Source organism: Galeopterus variegatus, unplaced genomic scaffold (assembly GCF_000696425.1).
Source record: "Galeopterus variegatus unplaced genomic scaffold, G_variegatus-3.0.2 Scaffold6, whole genome shotgun sequence".
Taxonomy (NCBI): domain Eukaryota; kingdom Metazoa; phylum Chordata; class Mammalia; order Dermoptera; family Cynocephalidae; genus Galeopterus; species Galeopterus variegatus.
The window spans coordinates 1961304-1977261 of record NW_007726117.1 but is presented as its reverse complement, the minus strand read 5'-3'; positions in this window follow the sequence as shown (position 1 = coordinate 1977261).

The window sequence follows — 15958 nt, the reverse complement described above, 5'->3', positions numbered from 1 at the left end:
ATGGGCAAAGGAGCTGAATAGGCATTTCTCAAAGAAAGATATACAAATGGCCAACAGACACATGAAACAATGCTCAACATCACTAAGGATCGGGGAAATAAAAATCAAAACTACACTGAGATATCATCTCACCCATTTAGACTGGTATTCATCAAAAAGACAGAGAATAATAAATGCTGGTGACGATGTGGAGAAAGGGGAACGCTCTTACACTGTTATGGGACTGTAAATTAGTGCAGCTATTATGGAAAATGGTATGGAATTTCCTCAAACAACTCCAGATAAACCTGCCATATGATTCAGCAATCCCACTGCTGGGTGCATACCCAAAGGAATGAAAATCATGATGTAGAAGGGATACCTGCTCTCCCATGTTTATCACAGCTCTATTTACAATAAACGAGAGTTGGAACCAACCTAAATGTCCATCAACAGATGATTGGATAAGGAAAATGTGGTATATACACAATGGAATACTACTCTGCCATAAGAAAGAATGAAATTCTGCCATTCAGTGTATTAGTCCATTTCTGTTGCTTATAACAAAATAGACAGAACTGGGTGGTTTATAAAGAAAAAATTTATTGCTTACAGTTTCTGAGGCTGGGAAGTCTAAAGTCCAGGGAACACATCTGGTGAGGGTCTTGGTCGTGGTGACAGTGACAGCAGAGTATCACACTACAAAATGGCAGAGCAGAGAGAGACTAACCTCTCATGTGCTCTTCTTTGAAAGCCCTCAGAACCACACCCATGACCACCATTTTTAATCCATTCACTACTGCACGGTCCTACAATCCAATCACCTCTTCAAGGCTCCACCTTTCAATTACCGTAATAGGATTTCCCAACCTCAACAGTTACAGTGGGAATTAAGCTTCTCATATATGAACTTTGGGGACACAGTTTAATCAATCCACAGCACACAACAACATGGGTGAACTTAGAGAAAATTGTTAAGTGAAATAAGCCAGGCACAGAAAGAGAAATACCACATGTCCTCACTCATAAGTGGGAGCTCAAAGAATAAACAAATAAATTTTAAAAAGAAAGATGAAACAACTACAATTTGTTGAGCTTTCAAAAGGAGAGAACAGAACTGAGGTTACCAGAGGTGGGAAAGGAAGAAGAGGGTGGTTAGCAAGAAATTGGTAAAATGCCATAAAAAATGATGACGTTGTATATATTGAATATACCAATTATCCTGTTTGAGCATCACATATTGTACACAGGTGTTAATATTCAGTGCTGTACCCCACAGATATATACAATCAATTATATTTCAATAAAAAAATGATTATTTTATTGAAACTTTGTCTTATAATTTTTTAAATTAAGATTTTTTTCCAGTAGGTAATATATTCACAAGTTTAAAAAAATATCAAACGGCCGGCCCGGTGGCGCACTGAATAGTGCGCCACTTGGGAAGCGCGGCAGCGCTCCTGCCCGAGGGTTCGGATCCCACATACAGACCGGTTCCCGCTCACTGGCTGAGCGAGGCGCGGGAGCAACGCCGAGGGTTGCAATCCCGTTGCCGGTCCCCGGTCCGGTACGGGGGCAACACTGAGGGTTGCGATCCGTTGCCGGACACGGAAAAAAGACAAAAAAATAAAAATTAAAATTAAAATTAAAAATTAAAAAATATCAAAACAACAAAAAAGATATACCCTAAGAAGACTTGCCTCTAACACTGCCTATCCCATTTTCTGGCCTAGTAGGTCTCAAAGTGTGACCCCCTGACTGACAGCATCAGCACCCCTGAGAACTTGTAAGAAATGCGAATTTGGGGGCTCCACCCTAGAGCTACTGAATCAGAAGCTCTAGGGATAGGAGACAGCAACTTTTGTTTTATTTTTTTATTTTTTTAAATTTTTTAAAAAGATGACCAGTAAGGGGATCTTAACCCTTGACTTGGTGTTGTCAGCACCACGCTCACCCAGTGAACAACCAGCCATCCCTATATGGGATCCAAACCCGTGGCCTTGGTGTTATCAGCACCACACTCTCCCGAGTGAGCCACGGGCCGGCCCCAGCAACTTGTGTTTTAACAAGCCCTCCAGGTCATGCTGATGCCTGCTGAAGTTTGAGAACCGCTGCCCTAGTCTAATCAGCAGACATTTCTCTTAGATTCTTATGTATCCTTCTAGTGTCTCTCTTCTCCATTCTGACACAATTACTATTCTGCACCTTCATTTTATCACTTAATATATGCCAGAGATCTTTCCACGTATGTTCGAAGTTCACTATTTTCTGTACGTTTCTATCACGTCATTGTGTGGATGCACCATAAAATATTTAACCAATTCCCACTCAATGACTGTAGGTTATTTCCATCTTTTGCTATCACTATTTGCTATTAGCACAGTCACAAACCTTGTGCATGTGTCATTTCATATTTATGCAGGTCTGAGGATGAATTCCTTCAAGTCAGATGTGGGATTAAAAGATAAATGCGTTTGGCAATTTCATAGATGTTGTCAAATTTCTGTTCGTAGAGGCTGTTTCCCATCTGCAACTGAGGAGAACGTTTTGTTTCACCACAAACTCACCAACCTAACGTGTTGGGATTTTGCCAATCTGTTAGGTAAAGAATTATAGCCTAGCATAGTTTCAGTCTATATTTATCTTACTTTGAATGAAGTTGACCATCTTTGCATATGTGTAAGGGCCATCTGTATTTCTTTAACTGTGAACTGCCCTTTCATGTCTTTTGCACTTTTTTTTCCCTTTTAGACTGATGATATTTTCTTCCTCTATTTCTAGAAGCTTTTTATATATTAGGAGATTAATCCTTTGTGAGCTGAATACTTCTTCCCACTTTGTGTAGTCTTTTGACTTTGCTATAGAAGTTTTTGTCCTAGTTTAATTTTTAATTTTTAGTAATGTTTTCTACCTAAAATTTCATTCTTGAAAATATGAATTTAGTAACTCATCCAAATCTATTATAAGGCTCACCCTCAAGGAAAAGGCACCCCTGTTTCCTTTCCCCTCCAGACTTCTCTGGGAGGGCACCTGCATACCAGGATACCACGGTCCCCTGAGGACCAGCCACAGGGATTGGAGAGAGCCAGGTGGCTGAGGCCCACTGGCTTTGTGGCCCCAGCCAAATGACCCCTACCCTGTGGAATCTGAGGGAGCATTGCCCACCCCCACTGTGGGAACAGAGAGTGGCTGAGGACTGGGTCTTCTTGCTCTCACGGGCTACTCTCTGGCCCAGGACCTTGGACCCAGACCAGGCTTCCCACACCCCATTGTCGGGCATCCACTATGCCTGGGCCTCTGCTCACACCTGTGCAGATGCTGTTCCCTTCATCTGGAGTTCCTCTCTATACCTGTTCTTGGAAGCTGGGCCCTCAGCCAGCCTCTTGAGGCAGGGGACCCAGGGTGGGCCCTTGTCACTTCCAGATCACAGCCCCTCTGCTCCGTTGGTCCTGGTGAGTCCAGAGATCCTCACAATTTGAGCCAACTCAATCCCTCCAATTAGGAAGCCCCCTACAACCACAAAATCCACTATGAGCCCCAAATAATCTCTCTCTCTTTGGAGTTTCTAGAAGGAGACAGAGGAGGAGAAGAAAAAATAAACTAATATTTACATTGTGCACATTTGATCATCAAACCTACCCCAATGTAGCTGGTGTGACATGAATCCCCATTGGAAGGATGAGGAAACTGAGGCCCAAAGAGGAAAGGTGATTTGCTTATGGTCATATAATTAATAGCGATCCAGGTCTAGAACAATAACAAGAGTAGTAACAGTAATAGCTGGCAACTACTGAAAGCTCACTACAGGCCAGAAACTGCTAAGTGTATTTTACATGTGATGCTATTTAATGCCATCCCTGTGACTGAAGAACTGTTATCAGCCCCACTAGTTACTGTTGAGGAAACTGAGGTCCTGAGGGGTCAGGTGACTTGCCCAATGTCACCCTGCTGAAGGATTCACACCTAGGTCCTCTTTGCTCCTCAGTCTCCTGTACCAAGTACCAGAGCTCAGAAGGGAGAGGAAAGAGCAAAGAGATCACCACACGCCCATTCCCACTCCCCTTCCCCTGCCAGCTCTCCTGGCTGCTCCATGTGGATCTAAACTCTTCTCTACAGAAGCCAAGTTCTCTGATTTTTCTGTCACACAAGTAGAGTAAGAAGAGCTGGGTCCAAATCCTGGCTCTGCTACTTACTGGCTGCGTGCCCACGGGAAAGCTGACTTCTTTAGGCCTGAGCATTCTCATTTGTAAAATGATGAGGATAATAATTTCCTCATGGGGTGGCTGTATATATAGACTGGATGAAATCATGTATGCCCACGACGTGGCACAGAGTAGGGCTGAATAAGTGGGTTTTCTCTGGGTGTGTTGGCTGAGCCCAAGGCCTTCCTGCACATTGGGGGAGGTTATTTCTCTCAGGGCGCAGGGGTCCACTCTCTTAGCCCAAGAAGGTTATTCAGCATCAACCATTGAGGAGGAGGCGCTCTCCCCTTAGCTGGGTGGGGGATGATGTCTGGGCAGGGAGAAGTCTCACGTCCACTCACCCGACAGGTGCAACTGCGTCAGGGTCTGTTTAGAACATGGCTACACATGCCGTTCTGCTGAGTCCAGGTCCGACTGCAGGAGACCAGGCAATGGCATGTTTTTGTGCTTTATGTTCCACATACGTGGAAGTAGAGTACCTTAGAAAAGAAATCTGGAACCCAAAACACTCAGCTTTACATTCCTCCAGGACATACATCTGCTTCGATTTGAATACTGTCTGGCTTTGAAAGGAAGAAACTTCTTTCTCTGTTGTGTTTTTGCTTCCTCATACCAAGCAACAAATGACATGAGTAATCTCTTAAAAATTGTCAGTGTTCTCTGGCATCCCAAGGAAAAGATGCTGCCTACTCAATTAGCATGTCTTCAGATTAGTCACATAAAGATGTGAGCCTGGCTAAGATGAAGGTGGAGGGAAAGGTGCTATGCAAAGAAGCTGTGTTTTAGACAGCATTCATTATCTCAGCAGATCGAATTTTCCAAGTATACAGTCCCTGAACTTTCTGTCTGAAATATATTATATCAGACAAATAAGCTTTAAGGGAAAAAATATTGCTAGAGATAAAGAGGATTATTACATAATAATAAAACAATCAAATCACATGGAAAACTTGTATGAAACCTAATAACACAGCCTTAAAATATGTAAATTACAAATCAAGAGGATTTGGGGGAGAACAAGACAAATCTGCTATTATAGCGGTAGGTTTTAATATGCCTCAGTTGGTAATTGATAAATCAAGCAGACCAAGAAAAAAAAATCAGTACAGATATAGAAGATTTTAGCTAATGGATTCTCAAGTTTGATCTAATGGATATAACATATAGCACTGCAGCTATCATTTGCAAAATGCACATTCTTTCCAAGTGCATGTGGAACATTCATGAAAATTGAACATCATAAAACAAGTCTCTATGACTTCAAAGGATCACTATCATATGTTCTCATTTTCTGACCACAATAAGGTTATCAGAAACCAATAAGAAGGTTTTTAAAAGCTGGTGCTGGAACAATTGTTTATCTTCATGCAAAAAGATGAATTTAGATTCTTAACTCACACGACACACAAACATTAATTCAAAATGGATCATAGACATAAATTTAAGAGATAAAACAATGAAGCTTTTTGAAGAAAATAGGTGAAAATCTTCTTGACCTTTGATTAGTCTTAGACATGACACTAAAAACATGATCCATAAACAACAACAAAAAATTAATAAACTGGACTTAATCAAAATTAAACACTTTAAAAGAAACTGTTAAGACAATGAAAAGATAAGCTACGGACTGGAGAAAATATTTGCAAATTATAATTCTGATAAAGTTCTTGTATCCAGAATATATAGAATTCTTACAACTCAATAATTAGACAACCTAATTTTTAAAATAAGCAAAAGATTTAAATAGACATTTTACCAAAGAAGACATATAAATGGGTAATAAGTACATTAAAAGATACTAAACATAATTAGTCATAGAAAAATGCAAATTCAAACCACAATGAGATACCACTTCATGCTCATTAGGGTAGCTGTAATTTAAAAAACAGACAATAATAACCATGGACAAGGATATGGAGAAACTGGATTCTTTATACGTTGCTGGCAGAAATATAAAATGGTGAAGCCATTTTGGAAAACAGCCTGGCAGTTTCTTTAAAAGTTAAACATAAATTTATCAAACAACCTAGTAATTCAACTCATAGGTACTTACTCAACATAAGTGAAAACATGTGTTCACGGAAAGGCTTGTACATGAATGTTCATAGAAGCATTATTCATTAAAGATGAAATGTGGAAACAATACAAATGTCCATCAACACCTGAGTAGAAAAGACAGAAAGTATATATCCATAAACGTAATACTATTCAACAGCAAGGGGCATTAACTACTCATACGTGCTACAAACATGCATGAACCTCAAAAGTATTATGCTAAGTGAAAGAAGTAAAATGAAAAAAAGACCACATTTTGTATGATTCCATTTATGTAAAATGTCCAGGAAAGGAAAATCTATGGAGACAGAAAGCATATTAGTGTTTTCCTGGGGTTGAGGTGAGTATATAACCTATTGAGTCCCCTCCATTTGCTTGTTGTAAGAACTTCAAAAAAAATTGTGGTTGTTATATCTTCCTCTCCCCCCCCCGTTTTGTTGTTGTTGTTGTTGTTGTTGTTGTTGTTGTTTGTTTGTTTTTGTGTGTGTGTGTGAGAGTGAGTGTGTGTGTGTGTGTGTGTGTGTATGTGTGTGAAGCTCAAGAAAACTTTAAAAAAAACATAAAAAGATAATTAGGAAAATTAATGTTGGGAAGTTAAGAAACATACATAATTATACATAATATATAAAAATAATAAAAAATCATGGCCAAGTATGTTTATTCCTGTTATATAAGATTGGTAAAATGTTTAACAGTTATTTAATGTAATTCACCACATTAACAAATTAAAACAGAAAAATAATTTAATAAAATTCAACACCAAAAAAGAAAAAAGAAAAAAGAAAGCAAAATCCTTTTAACAAACTAGGAAGAAAAGAGGACTTCCCTAATCTGATAAAGAGTATCTACAAAACACCCTATAGCAATAACAATACTAATGGCAAAATGTTGAAAGTACTCCTCTTAAGATCAGGACCAAGACATGAGTGCTCCAGATCATGATTTTTTTTTTTTTTTTTTTGTCTTTTTGTCTTTTTTTCGTGCCCGGCAACGGATCGCAACCTTCAGTGTCACGCCCGTACCAGACCGGGACCGGCAACGGGATCGCAACCCTCGGTGTTGCCCCTGCTCCTCGCTCAGCCAGTGAGCGGGAACCGGTCCGTATGTGGGATCCGAACCCTCGGCGGGAGCACCACCATGCTCCCAAGCGGCGCACTGTAGCAGTGCCCCACCGGGCCGGCCCCATGATTTTTTTGTTTGCCTTTGTACTGGAGGTCTTAGGCAGGGCAGCGAGGCAAGAAACAAACAAACAAATAAATAACAATATATGGTGTAAGAATTGAAGTGGAGAAAGCAAAGCTATCATTATTTGCTGATGATGTGCTTGTCTACATAGAAAACCTCAAGTATAAGAGAATTAGTAAATCAACAGGATACAAAATCAACGTGCAAAAAAATTAATTTTATATCTATACACCAGCAACAAACAGAAAATGCAATAAAACAGGATACTATTTAGAATAGAATTTTTAAAAATAAGGTATATAGGAATAGATTTTAAAATGTTTAACACTTTTATGGAGAAAACCAAGAAAACTATGAAATCAAGATTTGAATAAACGAAAAAATATGCTGTGTTTATAAATTGGAAGATTTATTATCATAAAGATGTCAAATCTCTCAAATTGATAAATAAATTCCATTCAGTTACAATAAAAATCACATTTTCCCCCTGTTGGGCTGGGTCACAGACCCTTCAAACCTGTCCTGTGCAGGTAACAAGCTAGGTAGTTGGAAAAAGATTCCAGGAGCCTTTGGCAAGGTTGACGTGCTTTATTTGGACGTGAGCTCAGCCCCACAGTGGATCAGATCTGTTGTCTTTTATGCTAGAGTCAGATAAGCAAGGCACACATGGGTGCACATGTGCAGTTATGCCACTCTTACATAACGTATTTACAACAGACATGCTGGGTCATGCTCAGCTGGATGTAAGGTGAGGGAGCCTGACCATTCTGTCCCCATTTTCCTCACACCCCCTGAAACTTATCATTTTTTTTCCCAAAATGTTTTGTAGCCTTTATTGAAGACCAATACATTCCTGAAGAAGAAGTAGAAGAAGATAGGAGGACTGGCCTTGCAAAGTGTCAAAAATTATCATAAACTAAAAGTAACAAGCAGAGTGGTATTGACAAAGGTATAGATAAGCCAACCAATGAGAACCCAGAAACAGACCCAAACGTATACAGAACTTGACTTTACTTCAGAACAGCCATTTTAGTTCAAGGTGAAGGTAAAAGGGACCTTAGCCAGAGATTGGCCATCTTTGGGGTAACTAAGAACAAGCAGAAAATTTCAGTTAGCCATTAACTTGGGAACTGATAATTATCAGTTCCTGAGGTTAGTAGAGGAAATAAGAAACTGACCGTATGGCTGAAAGTGACCAGAGATGAAACTGCGCCCCAAAAGTATCCATCTCGAAGGTTTATTTCTGTTTACCACTGATTACACCCTCTTATACTGATTTACTTTAGTTGTTGTGCACCTACAATTTAGGATTGAAACTAAGTTTTCTTGTTTTTCTTACCTCCTTAATCAACTGCAAACAGAGATTGAAATACAGGAGAAGGCAAAGCACCCAGTCCATCGTGGGACCCTGACATCTGACTCAGACCCACTACTGATACCATGACCAGCCTCCCCCTTTTTCCTGCAAGACAAAACCCTTATCTCACCTTCCCGCCTCTTCTACTTTGTAAGCCCCTGAACAGGCCTCAGAAGGTGGGATGATTTTAGCCTGGTCATCCCCCAGATGCTGGTTATCTGAATAAACCTTCCAATCCTTACACCAACTTTTGGACTTTCGAGTCATTTGTTTAATGCGAGACGGCAAGCCAAGCCTGGTTGCCAGTAACAAAAGTACAGCTTTTTTCAATATGTGGTACTGGGACAATTAGCTAACCTTAAGGAAAACATATTAGACTCTTGCATCAGTCTTTATCCATCTTGAATAAAAACCTACAAAAGAAAAGTAAAAGTATACAACTCTTAGAAATTTACATAGAAGAGTAACTTTTTAGGGTAAGGAATGTTTTTAAAACAAGATACAAAGAAACAAATCATAAAGAGAAAGATTGATACATTCAATTCATTAAAAGTTATAACTTCTGTTTATCTAAAGACATCATAGATAAGCCATAAACAGGGTTATACATAAAAATGAGAGTATATATGATATATATGATAAAGATTATATAAAGAATATCTAAACATCTATAAAAAAACCAAACAAGGGCCGGCCCGGTGGCGCACTGCTACAGTGCGCCACTTGGGAGCGCGGCAGTGCTCCTGCCGAGGGTTCGGATCCCACATACAGACCGGTTCCCGCTCACTGGCTGAGCGAGGTGCGGGCGCAGCACCAAGGGTTGCGATCCCGTTGCTGGTCCTGGTCCGGTACGGGCGCGACACTGAGGGTTGCGATCCGTTGCCGGACACGAAAAAAGACAAAAAGGAAAAAAAAAAAAAAAAACCAAACAACCCAATTAAAATTCAGCAAAAGAAATAAACAGCAGTTTCACCGATGAAGAAGTACAGATGGCTCGCAAACATATTAAAATAAATTCAGGCCGCTCCTCTGCCTGCACGAGCGGAGCAGTCGCTGCCACTGTCACTGCCACCGCCACCGGCTCTGCCCCCACCCTCCATGGCGCAGATCCTCCCCATCCACTTCCAGGACCACTTCCAGCTCCAAAACGTTGGAATTAATCCAGCCAACATTGGATTCAGCACACTGACCATGGACTCTGACAAGTTCATATGTGTCCGAGAGAAAGTTGGCGAGCAAGCACAGGTAGTAATTATTGACATGGGTGATCAAATGGCTCTGATCAGATGGCCTATCTCTGCAGAAAGTGCCGTCATGAACCCAGCCTCTAAGGTGATAGCTCTGAAAGCTGGAAAGACACTTCAAATCTTTAATACTGAGATGAAGAGTAAAATGAAGGCTCATACTATGGCAGAAGAGGTCATTTTCTGGAAATGGATCTCTGTGAACACTGTTGCCTTGGTGACTGAGACCACAGTCTACCACTGGAGCATGGAAGGTGACTCTCAGCCCATAAAGACGTTTGATAGGCACCCCAGTCTAGCAGGGTGCCAGATAATCCACTGCCGAACAGGTGAGTACCAGAAGTGGCTGCTCCTCATTGGCATCTTGTTGGGCCTTAAAAACTAACGCCACCTTAAGTGACATTACAAGCGGTGCCATTATGGGCCCACAAGGGCATATTAACGTGGCAGCCTAAGATGGCACCGGGAGGAAGTAGGGTGGGGTTGTCTGCGGGAACCTTGCCTTAGCCCTTATTGAACACCGTGTGGTTGCAATAGCTACGCATTGAGACAGGATGCAGGCCCTTGACCTTTAAGCTGATAGGATTATGTAAAAAGCCTCCCTTCCCCATTTGCCTTTAAAAGCAAGTGCTTGTGTGATAATAAACGGAACTGCTCGACAGAACCCCCGCCATGTCTGAGTGTCCTTTAACCGGGCTGTTTGGGGCCGGCGGCTGTGCTCACCTCTCTTCACGGCTCTCTTCCCCCGTCTCCTTCCAAAGGGGACAGGAGGCAAAGAGTAATCCAGGCCATTCGCTCGCCCACCAAAAGGAACGAGGCTAGGGCTGTTTGGGTCAGCTGGCGGCGGACCCGACAGCATCTCGGCTCAACAGTGTGGTAGAATGGAACAAGTGCTACCAGAATGTTGAAGATGGCCTGCCATGAAGACTGGAGGCCGGGAGACTAGCTGACAGGCAGATACAGGAATAAAGCCATATAGTCTGTTCTGGAGTAGAGACGTATGAGAAAGATGAAGAAGCAGCAAAGAGGGAAGGAGTATTTCTCTCCACATTGGGGGTCTCTTCCACTCTGTAACCTCTAGGAGAAATGAGGCATGTGTGACTTAGATAGAGGCAGTGGCATTAGAGGTGTACAGGAGAAGCAAGACTTGAGACTTTGGTTTATTTCAGCCTGATAAAAGGCATCTGCAGAAAACACAACTTGTTACTTAATGGTGGACGACTGAAAGCTTTTTCACTAAGACCAGGAACAAGACAAAGATATCCACACTTACTACTTCTGTTCAACACTGGACTGGAGGTTCTAGCCGGGGCAGTTGGGCAAGAAAAAGAAATAAAAGGCATCCAGATTTGAAAGGAAGAATTAAAATAATATCTGCAAATGACATGATCTTATGTATTGAAAATCCTAAGAGATCCAATAAAAAAATATTAGAACTAATAAAAAAGTTCAGCAAGGTTGCAAAATGCAAGATCAATACACAAAAATCACTTTGTTTCTACACACTTGCAGGGAACAATCAAAAATGAAATTAAAGACCGGCTCCCGCTCACTGGCTGAGCGAGGCGCGGGAGCAGCACCGAGGCTTGCGATCCCGTTGCCGGTCCCCGGTCCGGTACGGGGGCAACACTGAGGGTTGCGATCCGTTGCCGGACACGGAAAAAAGACAAAAAAAAAAAAAAATGAAATTAACAAAACAACTTTGTTTGCAGTAACATAAAAAAGAATAAACTACTTAGGAATAAATTTAATAAAGAAGCACAAAACTTATACTCTGAAAACTACAAAACATTGTTGAAAGTGAGTAAAGAAGATCAAAATAAATGGAAAAACATCCCATGTTCATGCATCAGAAGACAATATTTTTAAGATGGAAATACTCCCCATATTGATCTACAAATTCAACATGATCCCTCTCAGAATACCGGCTAGGTTTTCTGTAGAAATTGACAAGCTGATCCTAAAATTCATATAGAATTGCAAGAACTCAGAAAAGTCAAAACTATCTTGAAAAAAGAACAGGGTTGTTGAAGTATTTATACTTCCCAATTTCAGAACTTGCTACAAACCTATAGTAATTAAGACAGTGTGGTACCTACATAAGAATGAACATAACAGATCAAAGGAATAGAATCTAGAGTCCAGAAATATACCTTTGTATGTATGGTAACTGATTTTTTTTTAAGCTTCCAAATCAGCTTTAATGGTTTGTGAACAGGATATGAAAGTTAATTTTCTGATTAAATGGAAAGAAAACCTATTAAGAAATATCAAAACCTAGCCATAGTGTCAACTTGGAAAACAAACATCTTTAGATATACACAAGATTATCTCTATGATGAGTTATGAACCTATTTTTCTGAACCAAAATAATATCAGTGGAGTTTAAATATAATATTTTTACATTAGGTTTTTTAATTGACATAAAAATTGTATATATTTATGGTTTATAACATGATTTTGAGATATGTGTATATTGTGGAATGGCTAAATTGAGCTAATTAACATGTGCTTTAGCTCACATACTTATTTTTTGTGGTGAGATCACTTAAAATCTTTTGGTGATTTTCAGGTGTACCATATGTTGTTATTAACTATGGTCACCATATTGTACAATAGATCTCTTGAACGTATTCCTTCTGTCCAATTAAATTTTGTATCTTTTTTTTTTTTTTTGTCCTTTTTGAGACCAGCTGCACCGTGCTCAGCCAGTGAGCGCACTGGCCATCCCTATATAGGATCTGAACCTGCGGAGGGAGCGCTGCTGCGCTCCCAGCGCCGCACTCTCCCGAGTGCGCCATGGGCTCCGCCCTAAATTTTGTATCTTTTTTTTTTTTTTTTTGTCCTTTTTGAGACCAGCTGCACCGTGCTTAGCCAGTGAGCGCACTAGCCATCCCTATATAGGATCTGAACCTGCGGAGGGCGCGCCGCTGCGCTCCCAGCGCCGCACTCTCCCGAGTGCGCCATGGGCTCGGCCCTAAATTTTGTATCTTTTACAGTCAAAATAAATAAATTCAATCTCAGTAATCAGGGAAATGCAAATCTACTACAATGGAATACCATTTCGTACCTACCAGGTTGGCAAGAGTTAAAAATTATCAATACCAAGTGTCGATAAGCATGTGGAGCCATGGGAACTTTTTCATACATTGCAGATGAATGTATCTATTGATAAAACTAATTTGAAAAGCAATTGGCATTACCTAGCAAAGATGAACATCTGTATAACCTATGACCTAGCAATTCCATTGCTATGTATGTAATCTAGAGAGACTTTTACATTTGTATATTAGTGTTTGAGAATGTTCATAGCAGTATTGTCCGTAATAATCAAAAATTATGAAAAACACAAATGTCCGTCAACAACAGATGATAAATTAATATTCCATTCATATCATAGAATGCTATATAGCAGAGAAAAAATGTTTTGCTGCACTCAGCATTGATGAATCTCAAGAGCATGATGTTGAATGAAAAAATTCAATGTGATTCAATTTACATAAGCTCAAAGAACAGGCAAAAACTAATACTCATATATCAAAATCTGTCAAGAAAAGCAATGGAATGATAAAATACAAAATTTGGAATAGGGTTACTTTGGGGAGGGAAAAAAAGAAATAGAATAAAGACTCCTCTTTTAAATAGTCAGCACAAGATAGTTAAAACCTGTGTTTTTAATTGCAGCGTTCCTAGATTTTATTGATCATAGCTTGGGGCTAAGGGAAGCACACAGCCCTCTGCCTGGGCAACATTACTCTGACCTATACCCGCTTCCAAGAGTTTGGATGCTGTCAGTGGCAAGGGGGCCCAGCCAGGCTTACCAGTTCCAAACAGGAGCCAACCCCTGACCTTGACTTCTTGACTCCTGAGCTACTGGCTAAAGATTCTTAGCACTATTGCCCAAATTGTCTTCCTCAAGTGCCACATTCACCATCAATCAGTCAATCGATCAATGCATTAGTAAGCCCTGGACTTACCAGTGAGAAAAGATGAGATTTAATTACAGTTCAATGCCAGCTCACTTTTTGATCCTGGGTAAGTTCCTTTCCTTTGCTGACATCTCTTCCTTCCTCTGTTAAACACTGCATGGTCTAGATCAGAGTTACTTGGCCCTTTTGAACACATACCCTCCTTGGCAGAACAGAAAAGTTTCCTAATCCCCAGAGATGATGTGGACCCTATACAGGAACATTCTCTTCTTCCCCTACATTGGGAATTTGGGGGGGCTGGTGGGGTTAGGTAGAAACAACTCCACTAGCCCAGAAGTTTCTCTTCAGCTTCACTCTGTGGTTCATGGAGTAAAAGAAGAGGGGGTTTGTGTTTATTTTCCAAAAATAGAATTATAGTATTGAATATGGTTGCTGTTTTTTAAAATAAAATGTAATTTTATTAATAATTTTTTTACATTCTAGGATGTTGTTGCAAAGCAGTTGGGAGGGACGAGGAGAAGAGATGGGGAAGGCAATGGGATGGAAGAAGGAGGAAAGAGGAGGGCTGGGATTGAGGCCTGTGGCACCCCCCTCATTCCCACAGGGAAGACTGGGGGGCTTCCAGTGGTGGCTTGGTCATTGCCGGGCTGGGTGTGCATGTCAAGGAAGTGTGGCAAAAGCCCTTGCCCCCTTCACTCCAGGTTGGGAACCTGGGGCCCTTCTTGCTGCGTCTCAGTGGTCATTGCTGGGCTGGTCGCACATGTCAGGGTGCATGGCTGAGGCCCTCATCCCCCACCCTCAGGACTGGTTGTGGATGTTGAGGGGCATGGCTGACGCCCCTGGCCCTACCCCTTTTTTGGGAGCCCATGGGACTTCCAGTCCTTCTAGGTGTTATAGTTGTTCTTTGGTGAAATGAGACCTTTACTAGTTAATATCAAACTTTGTCTCTGGTTGTGGGTATTTTGTTTTTTCTTTCAGTTCTGTGTTGGATTATTTGCTGTTCCCATCATTTAAACACTGTGGTGGAACTAATTTGTTTTCCTTTGCTTACTTCTAAAATGGGGGAACTTCCTGTGGGGACCAGTACTTGAGCTGTGTGGTTGAGCTAAATTGCTGCTTTGCTGCTGATTCCCTAGGGAAGGCTTTTTGTGCAGCTCAGGTTTTAATGGTTGACTTTATAGGTACTTCCAGCTCTTGTGAGATTTGGTGCACCTAGGTTGTATAGAAACTCTGGTCTGGGCCTGAGTCTTTTCATCAAACTGAACCCCATGAAGTTCTATATTCCTGACCAGTCTCCTCTGAGTGGTCCTACACTAATTGGGGGGCAGATCAGCTGTCCTTGCTGTGCCTCAGTGTTCCCCTGGTGGGCCCCTCTCCCCCACCACCCATGCTGCAAACACTTCCCATGGGATGGGCCATGCTCCAGTCCCTTGCAGTGACTCACCAGCCTCTGAGTGGCTCCTTTTTTTCAATTGTTGTGTCTCCTTGCTCCTATATGGGTCCACGGGATCCCTGTTAGTGGTCTTGCTGGCCTGGGGGCCACCAAGGCCCTCTTCTCCCCTGCCACCTCCAAGCAACTTCATCTGAAGGCCACAGCCGTAGCTTTTGCCAGCTCCTGCTCCATGCGCTCAGCAGCTCCAGCCTGGAAGCAGCCACGACTCAAAACAGTCCAAGTGGTTTTTTTCCTTCTCTCATCATGGCTTCTCCCACCTTCATGCACACCATAGGTCTCTCCTCCTCCTTCTCTGAGCTCTAGCAGCCCCAGCTTGGCTGCCATTGCTTTTTTATAGTTGTAAATTGGTTGATTTGTGGGAGAGAGTGACCCTGGAGACTGTCTATTCACCATCTTGACTGGAAGTCTCTGGATATGCTTTTTAAAACAAAATCTCCCTCAGAGGTTCTGCAATGCCCCCAGGATTGTGCTGCACTAACTCCCTCCCAGAGCTGAGAATCCCTTAATTAAATGACCAGTCTGTGGTTGTGCCCAGCTTTGGTGTCTAGTCTGGG